The sequence below is a fragment of the Zalophus californianus genome, chromosome 11, assembly GCF_009762305.2.
Source record: "Zalophus californianus isolate mZalCal1 chromosome 11, mZalCal1.pri.v2, whole genome shotgun sequence".
Classification (NCBI taxonomy): domain Eukaryota; kingdom Metazoa; phylum Chordata; class Mammalia; order Carnivora; family Otariidae; genus Zalophus; species Zalophus californianus.
Window position 1 is genome coordinate 60808834 of NC_045605.1, and position 19705 is coordinate 60828538.

The window sequence follows — 19705 nt, forward strand, 5'->3', positions numbered from 1 at the left end:
GCAAAGAGTGAGAGTTTGACTTCCTCATTGCCGATTTGGATGCCTTTGATTTCTTTTTGTTGTCTGATTGCTGTGGCTAGGACTTCTAATACTATGTTGAATAGCAGTGGTGAGAGTGGACATCCCTGCCGCGTTCCTGACCTTAGGGGAAAAGCTCTCAGCTTTTCCCCATTGAGAATGATATTCGCTGTAGGTTTTTCATAGATGGCTTTTATGATATTGAGGTATGTACCCTCTATCCCTATACTCTGAAGAGTTTTGATCAAGAAAGAATGCTGTACTTTGTCAAATGCTTTTTCTGCATCTATTGAGAGGATCATATGATTCTTGTTCTTTCTTTTGTTAATGTATTGTATCACGTTGATTGATTTGCGGATGTTGAACCAACCTTGCAGCCCAGGGATAAATCCCACTTGGTCGTGGTGAATAATCCTTTTAAGGTACTGTTGGATCCGATTGGCTAGTATTTTGGTGAGAATTTTTGCATCCATGTTCATCAAGGATATTGGTCTGTAATTCTCCTTTTTGATGGGGTCTTTGACTGGTTTTGGGATCAAGGTAATGCTGGCCTCATAAAATGAGTTTGGAAGTTTCCCTTCCATTTCTATTTTTTGGAACAGTTTCAGGAGAATAGGTATTAATTCTTCTTGAAATGTCTGATAGAATTCCCCTGGGAAGCCATCTGGTCCTGGGCTTTTGTTTCTTGGGAGATTTTTGATGACTGCTTCAATTTCCTTAGTGGTTATAGGTCTGTTCAGGTTTTCTATTTCTTCCTGGTTCAGTTTTGGTAGTTGATACATCTCTAGGAACGCACCCATTTCTTCCAGGTAATCTAATTTGCTGGCATAGAGTTGCTCATAAGATGTTCTTATAATTGTTTGTAGTTCTTTGGTGTTGGTTGTGATCTCTCCTCTTTCATTCATGATTTTATTTATTTGGGTCATTTCTCTTTTCTTTTTGATCAGTCTGGCCAGGGGTTTATCAATCTTGATAATTCTTCCAAAGAACCAGCTCCTAGTTTTGTTGATCTGTTCTACTGTTCTTTTTGTTTCTATTTCATTGATTTCTGCTCTGATCTTGATTATTTCTCTTCTCCTGCTGTGTTTAGGCTTTTTTGCTGTTCTTTCTCCAGCTCCTTTAGGTGTAGGGTTAGGTTGTGTATTTGAGACCTTTCTTGTTTCTTGAGAAAGGCTTGTATTGCTATATACTTTCCTCTCAACTCTGCCTTTGCTGTATCCCAAAGATTTTGAACAGTTGTGTTTTCATTTTCATTGGTTTCCATGAATTTTTAAAATTCTTCTTTAATTTCCTGGTTGACCCATTCATTCTTTAGGAGGATGCTCTTTAGCTTCCATGTATTTGAGTTCTTTCCGACTTTCCTCTTGTGACTGAGTGCTAGTTTCAAAGCATTGTGGTCTGAAAATATGCAGGGAATGATTCCAATCTTTTGGTACCGGTTGAAACCTGATTTGTGACCTAGGATGTGATCGATTCTGCAGAATGTTCCATGGGCACTGGAGAAGAATGTGTATTCCGTTGCTTTGGGATGGAATATTCTGAATATGTCTGTGAAGTCCATTTGGTCCAGTGTGTCATATAAAGTCTTTATTTCCTTGTTGATCTTTTGCTTAGATGATCTGTCCATTTCAGTCAGGGGGGTGTTAAAGTCCCCCACTATTATTGTATTGTTGTCAATGTGTTTCTTTGCTTTTGTTATTAATTGCCTTATATAATTGGCTGCTCCCATGTTCGGGGCATAGATATTTACAATTGTTAGATCTTCTTGTTGGATAGACCCTTTAAGTAGGATGTAGTGTCCTTCCTCATCTCTTATTACAGTCTTTATTTTAAAATCTAGTTTGTCTGAAATAAGGATTGCCACCCCAGCTTTCTTTTGGTGTCCATTAGCATGGTAAATGATTTTCCACCCCCTCACTTTCAATCTGGGGGTGTCTTTGGGTCTAAAATGAGTCTCTTGCAGACAGCATATGGATGGGTCTTGTTTTTTAATCCAATCTGATAGCCTGTGTCTTTTGATTGGGGCATTTAGCCCATTCACATTCAGGGTAACTATTGAAAGGTATGAATTTAGTGCCATTGTATTGCTTGTAAGGTGACTGTTACTGTATATTGTCTGTGTTCCTTTCTGATCTATGCTGCTTTTAGGCTCTCTCTTTGCTTAGAGAACCCCTTTCAATATTTCTTGGAGGGCTCGTTTCGTGTTTGCAAATTCCTTTAGTTTTTGTTTGTTCTGGAAGCTTTTTATCTCTCCTTCTATTTTCTTGGCTGCATTTTTTTCTTGTTTAGTGCTCTGAAGATATCTTGCCAGTCCTTTCTGGCCTGCCAGGTCTCTGTGGATAGGTCTGTTGCCAATCTAATATTTTTACCATTGTAGGTTACATATCTCTTCTCCCGAGCTGCTTTCAGGATTTTCTCTTTGTCTCTGAGACTCGTAAGTTTTACTATTAGATGTCGGGGTGTTGACCTATTATTATTGATTTTGAGAGGGGTTCTCTGTGCCTCCTGGATTTTGATGCCTGTTTCCTTCCTCACATTAGGGAAGTTCTCTGCTATTATTTGCTCCAATATACCTTCTGCTTCTCTCTCTCTTTCTTCTTTTTCTGGGATCCCAATTATTCTAATGTTGTTTCATCTTATCGTATCACTTATCTCTCGAATTCTGCCCTCGTGATCCTGTAGTTGTTTCTCCCTCTTTTTCTCAGCCTCTTTATTTTCCATCATTTGGTCTTCTATATCACTGATTCTCTCTTCTGCCTCATTTATCCTAGCAGTTAGTGCCCCCATTTTTGATTGCACCTCATCAATAGCCTTTTTGATTTCGACTTGGTTAGATTTTAGCTCTTTTATTTCTCCAGAAAGGGTTTCTCTAATAACTTCCACCCTTTTTTCAAGCCCAGGTAGTATCTTTAAAGTCATGATTCTGAACTCTAGGTCCGACATCGTACTAATGTCCGTATTGAGTAGGTCCTTGGCTGACGGTACTACCTCTTGTTCTTTTTGCTGATTTGATTTTTTTTGTCTTGTCATTTTGTCCAGAGGAGAATAGATGAACGAGAGAACAAAATGCTAACAGGTTTACAACGTCCCCAGCAAATATACTGTATACAAATCAGAAAAGACCTGAAACCCGGGGAAAAGAAAGGGAAAGAAAGAAAAAAGAAAGAGAGAAAAAAAAAAAAAGAAAATGAAAAAAAAGATAAAAACAAAAACAGAACAATACAAAAAAAGCAGAATGTGATCAAATATGATCAGGCTAGTGCATAGATCAGTGCCACACACTAGATTTTGGGCGTATTTTGGTCTGTTAGAAAAAAGTGCTTCCTAAAATTTTAAAGGAAGAAAGACATATATGTACAAAATAAGGGTTGATACAATGAAGGGATAGAAGATGATTGTAAAGATGAAAATTATAAAAGATTTTATAAAAGGACTTGATAAGATAAGAATTTGTTTGAAAAAAGAAAGAAGATTTAAAAAAAAATAGAAAAAAGGGAGAGAATGTGATCAGGCAGGAGAGTAGAACAGAGCCATACACTAGTGATTTAGGGTATATTTTTATCTGTTAGAAGAAACTGTATCTCAAAATTTTAAAGAGAGAACAACTTATATATATATGCCAAAAATAAGGGTAACTACTATGAAGGGATAAAATATGACTTTAAAAATGAAAAATAAAAAATGTTTTTTTTTAAAAGATTCATACGATGTTGGTTGAAAAAGTGAAAAAGAAAAAAAAACAGTTAAAAAAAATTAACTTTGATGAACTAATGAATCATGGTAAAAAAAAAGCTATGAATTCTATGTGCAGTATTCCCCTAGCGCTGGAGTTCTCCCGTTCTCCTTGATCGGTAAACTTGGTCTTGGCTTGCTGGGTGTTCATGCTGATCTTCTGGGGGAGGGGCCTGTTGCCGTGGTTCCCAAATGTCTTTGCCGGAGGCTGAATTGCCGCGCCCTTGTCGGTCCGGGCTAAGCAAGCTGCTCGGGTTTACTCTCAGGAGCTTTTGTTCCCTGCAAGCTCTCCGTACAGACTTGGAGGACCAGGGCAAAAATGGTGGCCTCCCAATCTCCACCCGGAGGAGCTGAAGACTCAGGGCCACGCTCCTCAGTGCGCCCCCAGAGAAAAGCAGTCACTCCCGTCTCCCTGGTCTCCGGCCGCTCTCCGTGCTCACCCGGCCTGTGACTGAGCGTTTGTATCTCTGGCACCCAACCCCGTGTGGAGTCTCCAAACTGAGCAGATCCCTGTGGTGCGCTCCCGCACCCCTCCTCCCAGGGGAGAGAGGGGAGTCTCCCCGGATCTGCCGCTTGTTGGGTCCCTGCTGCAGGAGCAGTGGCCCGACTGCGCCGCGGATCACAGTTTATGGCCACCCCAAGCTGAGAACCCACGCCTCAGCTCCGTCTCTGCAGCCGGCTTCCCCGCTCCGATACCTGGGAGCTCTGGCACACTCAGGCTCCCCTGGTCTTTCTGTGACCCCAAGGGTCCTGAGACCACACTGTCCCAGGAGGATTCCACCCCCTGCTTAGCCACTGGAGTGACGTCCCTCAGCGGAGCTGTCTTCTAAAGGTTCCGATTTTGTGCTCCGCGGCTCTATCACTCGCCAGAAGCGGCCAGCGGAGGCCCCTCCCCCGCTGTCTATCCTCCCGAATATCGCCTGGGATTCACTTCTCCGCACGTCCTACCTTCCAGTAAGTGGTCGCTTCTCTGTTCAGATAGTTGTTGCTACTCTCCTCTTTGATCTCCTGTTGAGTTCGTAGGTGTTCAGAATGGTTTGATCCCTGTTCAGCTGAATTCCTGAGACCAGACAAAATCTAGGTCTCCTACTCCTCCGCCATCTTGCTCCTTTTGTTCCTAAATGAATATCATAGTGAACCCTGCTTTGAATGTTTCTCAGTGGAAAATGCAGCATTTTCCAGTGTCTTCTGACCGATACTAAATAATTTTTCAAATCTGGTGGATGAGGTAGTTCATGGGTGTCAATAGAAGAATTTCATGATAATTTCAGATTGGTGAATTAAAATAGGTGACTTACTGGGGTACCTGAGTGTCTCAGTCAGTTAAGCATGGAACTCTTGGTTTTGGCTCAAGTCATGATTTCAGGGTCATGAGATCCAGCCTTTCCTCCACCTCACGCTTAGAGTGGAGTCTGTTTTGAAATTTTTTCCCTCTCCCTCTGCCCCACCCCTCCCTCATACACATGTTCTCTCTCTCTCTCAAATAAATATGTAAATAAATAAAACCTTTAAAATAAAATTAATAAAATAAAATAGGTGACTTACTAAATCACTTTGAACTAAGAGGGTATGTGACTTCAGAGTTAAGAAGTACCTGAAAGTACAAATATAATTAACCAGAAAATAAAAATGCAGAGATAAACTGCATTGTTTTACATCTCTAAGCACTGAGCAGCATCATAATTATTTATCTTCACTAACAGAATATTATTATCATCTTATTGGTATTATCTAACCATTGCAATGAATTGTCTCATTTGTCTGGCTCATCAATATTTAATGAGTCAATTGTTGTTTTTCCTTCAAGTAAACATATATACATAGACTCATTTTAATTAATAATGTGTATATTTCTTTGATCTTTTCATGTATAATACCAAAAATCATGGCTAGTAATGACAGCTTTATATACTCATCTCTTAATTAAGGTGGTGTATCCATACACATGAACAGTTAATACTGGACCACTGGAAGCTGTTGTCTTGGTATTGGGATTACATTAGTGACAGGAATGATCAAAGGAAAGAATATTATAGGAGTTGCCCAGGAATTTTAATTGATACATGGGTAAGCCAATAGCAGTTACCATCATCTCTTTATCTTATTCTTCTCTATAAATTGTAAAAAGAACTTGGGATTCTGTGCTAAATCATCGTGGGAATAAAAAATTGATTGCAGTGTCAGCCTAGGCAGGGGCACTTGATAAAGGAAAAAGATCTATGGAAATGGAAGTATTAAAGATTCCAAATAAAGCCAAGACATTTATTCACCCAGGTAAGACTAAGGAAAGCCAGAACTAGGAACATCTGCTTGAGTTTTATCTTTCAAAAATTAGCTATGAAAATGTCATTACATGTCTGTGTTGCTGTAACTAACCAGCACTGGCCCTTCCTATTCCTAAGGAAACCAAATATCCTCAGAAAGGGCAGAAAATATGTATAGATGCAGATGCACCATGAGGATTCATAACTTCTGCTTCAAGCCCTACTATGCTCTTATGTCAATATATGATTTTTCCCATTATTAAGAGAGAAAGAAAAATTAGATATACAAAAACATTAATATAACAAGAAGGATAATATTAAATTCCCTGGCAAATAAAGAGTATCAGGAAGCAAAGATACATGGGTTTAATATATTTAATGAAAAATTAATGGATAAATGACCTTGGAAATGAAAGGGAATAGATGGAAATGATTCTAACACACTCCACTCCAACATATTCATATTTAGAGGGAATTTATGAAGCACATGTTAAGTCAAGCTGTATTGTCCCAGTAGACATCAAATTTCTCCTTTGGGACATTCTTGTGATCCCCCCTTGCCTCTATTTCTGCTATTTACTCTTTTATTGGCAACTATGAGGCCAACATACCTAGAGCACACAAATCAGTATGTCTTTAAATCATTTAGATGGATGCCATCATTACCTTGAAGACATGCTTACATCATAGTAGAACTGATTTTTGTGGAGGAAAGCAGGTGGAGGACTCCTTGGCAGATCTGTTTGGTCTTCAGACTATAGATGACTGGATTGAGCACAGGTGGAACCAATAAGTAGACATGAGCCTTGAAGACATGGATGAGGGGGAGGAGTGTTTGGCAAAACGATGGACAATAGATATTCCAATCATAGGAACATAAGGGATGAGTACAGCACAGATGTGGGATGCACACGTGTTGAGAGCCTTAAGTCTCCCCTCACGTGATGCAATTCTTAATATTGACTGAAGGATGCACATATAAGACAGAAAAATACCACAGCACAGTGATTAGAACCAATCCATATATAACATTAAACTTGGTGTCAGCACAGGCTAGGCGAATCATGTCCTGGTGCAGACAATAGGAATGAGAAAGGATGTGGGAGTGGCAGAAAGGAAAGAAGGCCACCCGGGCCAGAAGTGGAATTGTGGCTAAAGCACTCCTAAGCAGGGCTGCAATTCCAGTTTTAGTGATAAGTCTTGGGGTGAGAATGGTAGCATATCTTAGAGGGTGGCAGATAGACACATAGTGGTCAAAGGCCATGGCCAAGAGCACAGATGATTCTGTGAAGGTGAAAGTGTGAATAAAAAACATTTGGACCACACAGATACTGAACTGGATTTCCCTGGAAATGGACCACAACACCCTGAAGAGTGATATCGTTGTGGGCATGGACATGCCCATGTCAGTGAGGGAGAGCATGGCCAGGAAGTAGTACATGGGCTCATGGAGCCTGGGGTCAATATGCAGGCTGGTGCAGTTGCCCATTATTCCAACAAGGTAGAGGACACAGAATGGAATGGATATCCAGCGGTGAAATTCCTCATAGCCAGGGATACCTGTGAGATAGAATGTGGAGGTCAGGGTATTACTGGAGTTTAAGGTTGCCATGGAGCTCACTGTTAAACCACAATCCCATTTCAGGATCCCACTCCATTGGGGAGGGCAATGATGAGATCAGCATCTGAGTCTGGAAAAAAAAACAAAACAAATGGAACTTCAGTGCCTTCTGTAAACACTCTTCCATTCATCCTCACATTTTTGCTCTTTCTTCATTGCACTGCTGAGGGTGGTGACTTAAACAAAATATTGACTTTACAACCACAAGTACCTTTCGTCTTGCCTCTCAGACGCAGACCAATTGACATCCTCTAAATATGGACAATCTTCTTCTAAAGACACTACAAGGAGCAGCACATACCCAAGGGTTCAAGATTACATCTCTCATTTTATAATTTTCTTCTAGGATTATCTTGGCAAGGGGTACCGATCTTAACATTATTCTTTTTTTTTTTAATGACTCCTGTAGTGATTTACACACAGTGCCTTATTCTGCCTAAACCACATAGATTTTCAATAATGCTAGAACACCATGCAGGGTATCTTTACAGGATTCAGGCAAGTATGGGTTAGCAGTACTTATTAACACAAGCAGGTCTTACTAACATATCTTCAATTGTATAATTGAGGCCACAGGCTTTGTCTTGGACTAACATTGCCAGGAAATAAATATGGGTTAAAATACACTTAATTAAAACAATTTTGAATTTAAAAAATTATAATAATGAAATACAGATTTTTATATATAATGTTCTTATTGTAATAAAATATACAATTTAAGAAAAGTATAATTACCTCTGACTCTAATGTTAAAGATTCAAATCCTACTTTCTATTAAGTTTCAGATCTGATTAGTCATTTAAAGAGTGGTACCTTTTACAAAAAAAAAAAAGATACGTATTATAAAGAAAGATAGAGTAGAAACTCATGCTTCAAAGCAAAAACAAAAGAAAATAAGATAACTAAAAAAGTATAATGCTCAGAAAAAGCAAATGACATTGCCATGAAATCTTTCCTACTCAGAACAAATGAAAAAATATATCTCCGCCAATAGATTCCAGTATTTCTTCTGTGGTCCAGAAAAACATCTCTGAAGTAAGAAAGATGAGCCACCTCTCAACATCCCACTTGCCCATCACTCGCCAAGAATCCCTGCTCACCAGAATGCTGTTTTGAGAATTTACGATCCGGGAGACAGATTACTTCCCATTGTAAAAGAATAAACTGGTCTATTCTTATCATGTAAAGTCTCCTTTGGTCCTTCGGGAACTTGAAATCCCCTTCAATCTTCTCTAGCTCCAAACAGATAAAACCTGAATTTAGCAGTTTTGACTGGAATGATTAATAATCACAATTTTCTAGGAAGTGGAAGACCCATAATCAAGAAATCAAATAAATAAATGCCAGAGATAAATTCAGTCTCTCTGACTACTCATATTACATACTGCTTACATATTGTATGACCTGGTACCTATGGTCCTGCTATTTTCTTCAATCTTCCTGGCTTATTACCACTAACAATTCCTGATTCTCTTGCCCTGTCTCTCTCACCTTCCTTTATACCTTTCTAGACTTGTACTCATTACCTTTAATGCCAAGATTTTCCAATATTATTACTTCTTTTTGTTAATTATTTTCTAATATCTCATTCCTAATCCAAATGTAGAAATCTGTCTTCCTGAACCTGCCAGTTCAGAACATTTCTCTGATTTTACAGTGGCTCTCTCCCTCTGCAAAGAAGAGATGAACTTGAAGTTTAATTGAAAATTGGAAGATACTTGAGCTGGAGGCCAGTCTGAAGCAGCTTTATCATGATGACTTTCTATTGAGGTCTTAGGAGACAACTGTCCACCATCGTCCTCATTCAGACTCTCCCTCTGCTTCCACAAGCCTATCCATGTCGGGAATATTCTGGTTCCAACATTTCCTTACTTTTTATCTTGAACAAATGGCTTGTTTTCCTCTGTAGAAAAGTAGCCTCATCTGTGAACTGTAGATAAAAACAATTTGACAGGATTGTGCTTCAGATTAAAGGAGATCCTGTGGGTAAAATACTTAGCATAGAGCCTTACATATAAGGACTATAAAATAATAGTGATAATGATGACAGACAACAATGACAATAACAATATTTCTTTGAAGTGTAATGGCAGGTAGGAAGATATGAGGAGACACTGGAGTACCTTCCAGAGAGGAAACACCCAGAGTGGGCATCTCACAAAAGTGACCTAGGTTGGCTGAGTGGTGGGAAGGGAAGGATATCAGATTCATCTCTGTTTCATCCAGTTAAAATTCATTATAGCCATAGGTATAAATGACTTCATGTTTTTTTCTCTACCCCCCAAATTCTTCTGGTGATTTTGATGGCTTTACTTACATACTTTTCATTCTATTCATTGACAATTTGGGAAGAAAAAAAAAAAGATACATCCCAGGATAAAATGGGACATTTCTCCAAGAAAAGGAATGAGATTTGGGACTACCATGAGCCTGGAATCTGAGCAGCCATGTTAGTATTCTGAAGTTGCCACAACATATATTCACCAATATTCCACATATTCACTAGGATGTGCTCTGCCTATTATTCCACAACCCCTTCTATTGTGACATGGGTTCATTTTGACTGCCTAATTCTTATTGCTTCTGATCCTCTAATTTCAAATGCATTCACATGGCCTTGCGATGTCTTCTACCATTCCTCAGAGGAGGAGGATGGAGTTTGAAGAGTTAGTTTATAAACTCAAAAATCAGAAGAAGTTATAATTTGGGATTTAGACCTCTGAGTTGCAATTAATGTCATATTAAAAAGCACTGATACTTGGGATTCTAAGGGACTTTGAAGGTTATCTGATACAATATAAATCACACTCTGAAATCTCCATTCTGTCATGTCAGAAAAATAAATCGTCACCCTATGTAAGTATTATATCCTGCCCATGGACACAGATATCACCTACCATAAAGGTCTAAGGTATCTCGGGGAAGTCCAATCTGAAAAGTCTGACTGAGTTGGCTTGACTACTATAAGAATGAGCATGAATAATGAAGGTATTTTGGTGAAAATTATGTCCTTTGATGAACTGAGGACCTTTCCCTTCTGGAACAGTCTCTCGGTCGTCCTCCACACTCTGGGTGTCCACCCTCCTCTCTTTTGTCTCTCAAGCCCCCCTCCTTGTTTTCCTTTTACCTCCCACTTTTATTGTCGCCAGTCCTCACATACCTGGCAGAATAGTTCCTCTTGTCATTAGAGACCGTTCTAATTCTCAGAGAAAGAAGGATCAGTTCATAAGTCTTCCTCCAGTCTTCTGAGACGTGAGGCCCCGGGATAGATGTAGGACAGTGTGTGCGTGTAACCCTGTCAGTTTAGTTCGGCATCTGTCCACCACTCAGGCTGCAGCAGGGGATGGCAGTTTGTGAATACAAGGGCAAGAAGGCTATTGAGATTCTCTAATGCTTATTGCCTCAATGCCTGGAACAAACTAGGTAGTGCAACCTTAGATGAAATACTAGTTTGTATCCAGAATCTGATGGGGCAATAAAGATTTCTGGAAATAGTGTAGCCAGTGAGAGGGTCTTGTTAAATACTTAAACTGGGGAGGGACATAGAGTTTGTGCCATAAGAGCTGTAAGCGACTCAAGTTCAGTTTTATTATTATACACTGGATAACAATGAGATTCAGTTATGTGATCTGTCTCTCTCAATATCATACAACAGTGGGTATATGGAAATTTGTGTTCTTTCCACTCAATTTTGCTGTGAACCTAAAGCTGCTATGAAAAATAAAATCTAAATTAAAAACCACCTAATAAGCAATAAAACCAATATCATCACTCAGATCTGATTGCCTGGTATGGTATTTTCTTCACTATGCTATAGAGTTCTTCTTAATGACACAGATTAATGTGTTTGATATGACTGAAAAGAGAAGCTTTTATTCAACTATTGAAACTCTCTTTGTCAACAATACTGACTCCTAAATGTCTATTTGTGATTGCGCAGTGTAGCAGGGTAGCATGTGCACTAGTGAATAATCAGAAATCTCTAATTAGGGTGGATGTTCCAATTATAATGTCAGCCCTGTTTGGTATAGGAACTACTTCTAAAATTGTGGTCTCCTATGAATTTTTCCAACTGTGGTTGTTGATTTTGGCATTATTGGTCTAATTAGAATGCCTAACATCTCCCAGCAAACAAAAGTCTAGGACCAGATGGATTCCCAGGGGTTTCTACCAGACATTTAAAGAAGAATTAATACCTATTCTCCTCAAACTGTTTCAAAAAAAAATAGAAATGGAAGGAAAACTTCCAAACTCGTTCTAGAAAGCCAGCATTACCTTGATTCTAAAACCAAAAGCCTCACTAAAAAGGAGAATTACAGGCCAATATCCCTGATGAACATGGATGTAAAAATTATCAATAAAACACTAGCAAATCAAATTCAAGAGTACATTGTAAGAATCATTCACCACAATCTAATGGGATTTATCACAGGCTGCAGGTGTGGTTCAACATTCACAACTCAATCAACACGATATACTACATTAATAAAAGAAAGGATAAGAGCTGTATGATCCTGTCAATAGATACAGAAGAAACATTTGACAAAATACAACATCCCTTCTTGATAAAAACCCTCAACAAAGTAGGGATAGATGGTACATACCTGAACATGATGAATGCCATGTACAAAAGACCCACAGCTAATATCATCCTCAAAGGGGAAAAACTGAGAGCTTTTCCCATAGAGTCAGGAACAAGACAAGAATGTCCACTTTTACCATTACTATTTAACATAGTACTAGAAATCCTAGGTTCAGCCATCAGACAACAAAAAGAAATAAAAGGCATCCAAACTGGGAAGGAAGAATCAAACTTTCACTATTTGTAGACATGATACTTTATGTAGAAAGCCTGAAAGGCTCCACCAAAAAATTTCTAGAACTCATACACTAATTCAACAAAGTTGCAGGATATAAAATCAATGTGCAGAAATACCCATAAACAATAACTAAGCAGCAGAAAAAGAAATCAAGGAATCGATTCTACTGGCATTGCACCAAAAACAGTAAGACACCTAGGAATAAACCTATCTAAAAAGGTAAAAGATCTGTACTCTGAAGACTATCGAACGCTTATGAAAGTAACTGAAGAGGACAAAGAAATAGAAAAGCATTCCATGTTCACGGATTGGAAGAACAAAAATGTCTATGCTGCCCAAAGCAATCTACACATTCAGTGCGGTCCCTATCAAAATAACACCAGCGTTTTTCACAGAGCTGGAACAAACAATCCTAAAATTTGTGTGGAACACAAAAGACCCCAAATAGCCAAAGCATTTCTGAAAGAGGAAAACAAAGCTGAAGGCATCATGATTCCAGATTTTAAGCTATATTACAAAGCTCTAGTGATCAAGACAGTATGGTACTAGCACAAAAACAGACACATAGATCAATGGAACAGAATCGAGAACCCAGAAATGACCCCACAACTATAGAGACAGCTAATCTTTGACAAAGCAAGAAAGAATATGCAATGGAAAAATGACAGTCTCTTCAACAACTGGTGTTGGGAAACTGGCGAGCAACATGGAGAAGAATGAAACTGAAGCACTTTCTTACATTATACACAAAAATAAATTCAAAATGGATGAAAGGCATGAATAGACATTTTCCAAAGAACACATCCAGGTGGCTAACTGACACATGAAAAAATGCTCAACATCAATCATGATCAGGGAAATATAAATCAAAATCATTATGAAAGAGGGGAGGAGCAAGATGGAAGAGTAGGAGACCTAAATTTCGTCTGGTCCCAGGAATTCAGCTGGATAGGGATCAAACCATTCTGAACACCTATGAACTCAACAGGAGATTGAAGAAAAGAATAGCAGCAACTCTCTGAACAGATAATCCACTACTTTCTGGAAAGTAGAATGTGCAGAGAAGTGAATCCGAGGCAATATTCGGGAAGATAGATGGTGGGGGGAGGGAGCCTCCATCAGCTGCTACTGGCAAGTGATAAAGCAGCTGGGCACAAAATCAGAACTTTTAGAAGTCTATTCTGCTGAGCGACGTCACTCCAGTGGCTAAGCAGGGGGTGGAACACTCGTTGGGACAGTGTGCTCTTGGGACCCTCAGGGTCACAGAAAGACCAGGGGTGCCTGAGTGCAGCAGAGCTCCCAGGTATCAGAGCGGGAAAGCCAGCTGCACAGACGGAGCCAAGGAGTGGGCTCTCAGCGCAGGGTTGCCATAAACCGTGATCCGTGGCACAGTCAGGCCACTGCTCTTCCAGTAGGGACCCAAGAAGTGGCAGATCCGGGGAGACTCCTCTTCCACCCCTGGGAAGAGCAGCAAAGGAGCGCACCACAGGAATCTGCTGGGTTTAGAGACTCCACATGGGGTCATGTGCAAGAGATAGACATGCCAGGTCACAGGCCGGGTGAGCACGGAGTACAGCCAGAGACCGGGGAGACGGGAGTGATTGACTGCTTTTCTCAGGGGGCACACTGAGGAGTGGGGCCCTGAATTCTCGGCTCCTCCGGGGCAGAGATTGGGAGGCCACCATTTTCACTCACATCCTCCATGGCTGTAAGAAAATCTTGCAGGGAACAAAAGCTCCCAAGAGCAAACCTGAGCAGATTACTTAGCCTGGCCCAGCAAGGGCGGGGCAATTCCGCCTCCGGCAAAGACATTTGAGAACCACAGCAACAGTCCCCTACCCCAGAAGGTCAGCAAGAAGAGCCAGCCAAGACCAAGTTTACCGATCAATGAGAACAGCAGAACTCCAGCGCTAGGGGAATACTGCACATAGAATTCATGGCTTTTTTTCCCCCTGATTCTTTAGTCTTCCAAAGTTAATTCTTTTAATTTTCTTTTCTTTTTTGAATTTTTCTTTTTCCTTTTTTCAACCAACATCTTATCAATCCCTTTGTCAAAAAAATTTTTCATTTTTAGAGTCATTCTATCCCTTCATAGTAGTTAACCATATATATATATATATGTGTGTGTGTGTGTATATGTGTATATATATATATATATATATATATATATGTTGTTCTCTCTTTAAAATTTTGGGATACAGTTTCTTCTAACAGACCAAAATAGACCCTAAATCTCTAGTGTATGGCTTTGTTTAAGTCTCCTGCCTGATCACATTCTCTCCCCTTTTTCTTTTTTTAAATCCTCTTCTTTCTTTTCTCAATCAACTTCTTATCTTATCAATTCCTTTTATAAAATCTTTTATAATTTTCATCTTTACAGTCATATTCCATCCCTTCATCATATTTACCTTCATTTTTGTACATATATAAGTTTTTCTTTCTTTAAAATTTTGGGAGGCACTTTCTTCTAACAGACCAAAATATGCCCCAAATCTAGTGTGTGGCACTGATCTATGAACCAGCCTGATCTAATTCTTTTTTTTGTCTTTTTCATTTTCTTTTTTCTTTCTTTCCCTTTCTTTTCCCCCAGTTTCAGTTCTCTTCTGATTTGTTTAGTGCATATTTTTCTGGGGTCGTTTTTACCCTGTTAGCATTTTGTTCTCTCATTCATCTATTCTCCTCTGGACAAAATGACAAGATGGAAAAAATCACCTCAAAAAAAAAAAAAAAAGAACAAGAGGCAGTACTAACTGCCGGGGACCTAATCAATATGGACATTAGTAAGATGTTGGAACTAGAGTTCAGAATGATGATTTTAAATATACTAGAGGGGCTTGAAAAAAGCATGGAAGATATTAGAGAAACCCTTCCTGGAGATATAAAGAACTAAAATCTAACTAAGTCGAAATCAAAAGGCTATTAATGAGGTGAAATAAAAAATGGAAGCTCTAACTGCTAGGATAAATGAGGCAGAAGAGAGAATTAGTGATATAGAAGACCAAATGATGGAGAATAAAGAACCTGAGAAAAAGAGAGATAAACAGCTACTGGATCACGAGGGCAGAATTCGAGAGATAAGTGATACCATAAGATGAAACAATATTAGAATAATTGAGATCCCAGAGGAAGAAGAAAGAGAGAAGGGGGCAAAAGTATATTGGAGCAAATTATAGCAGAGAACTTCCCTAATGTGGGGAAGGAAACAGGCATCAAACTCCAGGAGGCACAGAGAATCCCCTTCAAAAATCAATAAAAATAGGCCAACACCCCGACATCTAATAGTAAAACTTAGGAGTCTCAGAGACAAAGAGAAAATCCTGAAAGCAGCTCAGGAGAAGAGATCTATAACCTACAATGGTAGAAACATTAGATTGACAACAGACTTATCCACAGAGACCTGGCAGGCCAGAAAGGACTGGCAAGATATCTTCAGAGCACTAAACGAGAAAAATATGCAGCCAAGAATACTACATCCAGCTAGGCTGTCATTGAAAATAGAAGGAGAGATAAAAAGCTTCCAGGACAAACAAAAACTAAAGGAATTTGCAAACACAAAACCAACCCTACAAGAAATCTTGAAAGGAGTCTCCTATGCAAAGAGAGAGCCTAAAAGCAACATAGACCAGAAAGGAACACAGACAATATACAGTAACAGTCCACTTACAGGCAATACAATGGCACTAAATTCATATCTTTCAATAGTTACCCTGAATGTAAATGGGCTAAATGCCCCAATCAAAAGACACAGGGTATCAGATTGGATAAAAACACAAGACCCATCGATATGCTGTCTGCAAGATACACATTTTAGACCCAAAACACCCCCAGATTGAAAGTGAGAGGGTGGAAAACAATTTACCATGCTAATGGACACCAAAAGAAAGCTGGATTGGCAATCCTCCTATCAGACAAATTAGATTTTAAACCAAAGACTATAATAAGAGATGAGGAAGGACACTATATCCTACTTAAAGGGTCTATCCAACAAGAAGATCTAACAACTGTAAATATCTATGCCCCTAACATGGGAGCAGCCAATTATATAAGCCAATTAATAACAAAAGCAAAGAAACACATTGACAACAACACAATAATAGTGGGGACTTTAACACCCCCCTCACTGAACTGGACAGATCATCTAAGCAAAAGATCAACAAGGAAATAAAGACTTTAAATGACACACTGGAACAAATGGACTTCACATAAATATTCAGAACATTCCATCCTAAAGCAACGGAATATACATTCTTCTCTAGTGTTCATGGAACATTCTCCAGAATAGAGCACATCCTAGGTCACGAATCAGGTCTCAACCAGTACCAAAAGATTGGGATTATTCCCTGCATATTTTCAGACCACAATGCTTTGAAACTAGAACTCAATCACAAGAGGAAAGTTGGAAAGAACTCCAATACATGGAGGCTAAAGAGCATCTTACTAAAGAATGAATGGGTCAACCAGGAAATTAAAGAAGAATTTAAAAAAATTCATGGAAATCAATGAAAATGAAAACACAACTGTTCAAAATCTTTCGGATGCAGCAAAGGCAGTCCCAAGAGGAAAGTATATAGCAATACAAGCCTTTCTCAAAAAACAACAAAGGTCTCAAATACACAACCTAACCCTACACCTAAAGGAGCTGGAGAAAGAACAGCAAATAAAGCCTAAACCCAGCAGGAGAAGAGAAATAATCAAGATCAGAGCAGAAATCAATGAACTAGAAACCAAAAGAACAGTAGAACAGATCAATGAAACTAGGAGCTGGTTCTTTGAGAGAATTAACAAGATTGATAAACCCCTGGCCAGACTTATCAAAAAGCAAAGAGAAATGACCCAAATCAACAAAATCATGAATGAAAGAGGAGAGATCACAACCAACACCAAAGAAATACAAACAATTATAAGAACATCTTAGGAGCAACTCTATGCCAGCAAATTAGATTACCTGGAAGAAATGGATGCATTCCCAGAGATGTATCAACTACCAAAACGGAACCAGGAAGAAATAGAAAACCTGAACAGACCTATAACCACTAAGGAAATTGAAGCAGCCATCAAAAATCTCCCAAGAAACAAAAGCCCAGGGCCAGATGGCTTCCCAGGGGAATTCTACCAAACTTTTAAAGAAGAATTAATACCCATTCTTCTGCAACTGTTCCAAAAAATAGAAATGGAAGGAAAACTTCCAAACTCATTTAATGGGGCCACCATTACCTTGATCCCAAAACCAGACAAAGAAACTGTATCCCAAAATTTTATGGAGAGAACAACTTATATATACCAAAAATAAGGTTAACTACTATGAAGGGAGATAATATGATTCTTCCAGAAAGTGGTCTCTTCTCTGTTCAGACAGTTGCTGCTATTCTTTTCTTCAGTCTCCTGTTGAGTTCATAGGTGTTCAGAATGGTTTGATCCCTATCTAGCTGAATTCCTGGGACCAGACAAAATTTAGGTCTCCTACTCCTCTGCCATCTTGCTCCTCCCCTCGCTTCTGATACATTTCTATCCTCCCATTAGAGTGTACACTTTAAGCTTCAATGTTGAAAATTTGTTTCCTCTTCTCTCCTAGGGAATTAGATGAGACAGGGAGTCTTTGGCAGTTTTTGGCATCTCTCTTTTACTCTATTTTTTTAAAGTTCTGAAGACATTTTTCCTCATAGGAGTGTACACTGATGAAGGGGTTTTGATATATTTTATACTCAGCATGAATATACAGCCCTGTAAGTGTGAAGTGTTGATAGGTCTAGTGAAAACTAACTCAATGTATTCATAGCCCAAGATTTTTCTGACATTCATTCCAACAGAAGTAAAACAAAGAAATGCAATCTTACTATTTATTCTATATCAAAACTGAAATATCCATTTATTATGATTTGGCTCAAAATCTGAAGAATAATGTCTACTTTGCTTCATTTGAAAGAAAATGTACCTAGTGGTGCTGTATGCTACATATTACCTCTGTTACCTTTGCATAGTTAACTTCTGTCTTAGTTTTAACATGGAAAATTGGGTTTATTCTCAAACCTGAACTAGAAATATCTCCATAAATGCTTTGGATGAAATGAATTTCCTCTTACTAAACCTCCTTGTATCAGGATTTTGAGATGCATTAAAGCTAGGAAGTAATGATAGAAACAATTACAATATTTTTCTTATAGAGATATGTAGAATTTATTAACTATCATGTATTTCCTATACACCAAATGTGTCCAAGAAATTCTAAGCTGGTTATCTTCATAATGAAGGTCATGGATGCAAAGGTCAAAATAACAGAGAATCTTATCCCTTCTAAGTGTGAGCAAGTCCAACACTTTTGGGTGCTAATATCCTTAGGAAGTCTTGGCGAATCTACTTTGTCTTGATGCTATAAATGATTGGGTTAAGTACTGGTGTAACTAACAGGTAAATATAGGCCATGGTTACGTGGACAATGGGGGAGGAGTGTTTAGCAAAGCAATGCACTAAGGATAGCCCTATCATGGGCACATACAGAATGAGCACAGCACAAATGTGGGAAGCACATGTATTGAGGGTTTTGAGCTTTCCTCTCTGGGATGCAATGCCTAGCACAGAATGGAGGATGAAAGCATAAGATAACAAGATTCCTAGAGAATCTACACCCCAATAAAATGCAACAACAAACAAGCCATATAAAATGTTGAATGAGATGTCAGCACAGGCCAACTGGATGACTTCTTGATGCAAGCAGAAAGAGTGGGAGAGAACATGGGAGTGACAGAAGGAAATGTGGGAATACGAACAAGAATGACAGGGAGGACAATGGAGCATCCGATTATAATGAAGACCCCTATGTAGATAATGTGTTGTGGGGTGAGTTTTCTGGAATACCTCAAAGGATCACAAATGGCAATATACCGGTCAAAAGCCATGGCTAGAAGCACAGCTGACTCCATCAGAGAAAAAGTATGAATAAAATACATCTGGGCAACACAAGCATTCACCTCAATCTCCCTAGCATCAAACCAGAAGATTTTTAATACTGTGGGCAGGGTGGAGAATGACATGCCCATGTCAGTGAGAGACAGCATGGCCAGGAAGTAGTACATGGCCTCATGGAGACTCTTGTCTGTGTAGATGATGTGAAGGATTGTCCAGTTGTCCACTATTCCAATCAGGTAGAACATACAAAAAAGTATGGAAACAAAGTGATTAACATTCTCATAACCAGGAATCCCAGTGAGATAGAATGAAACAAACAGTTCAGTACTGGAGTTAGAACCCGTCAT

General features: G+C 39.0%; 2 pseudogenes; both read right to left on the minus strand.

The window, feature by feature from the left end:
* Nucleotides 1-6693: 6693 nt before the first annotated feature.
* Nucleotides 6694-7626, minus strand: LOC113914320 (annotated as a pseudogene).
* Nucleotides 7627-18746: 11120 nt separating this feature from the next.
* Nucleotides 18747-19705, minus strand: LOC113913661 (annotated as a pseudogene).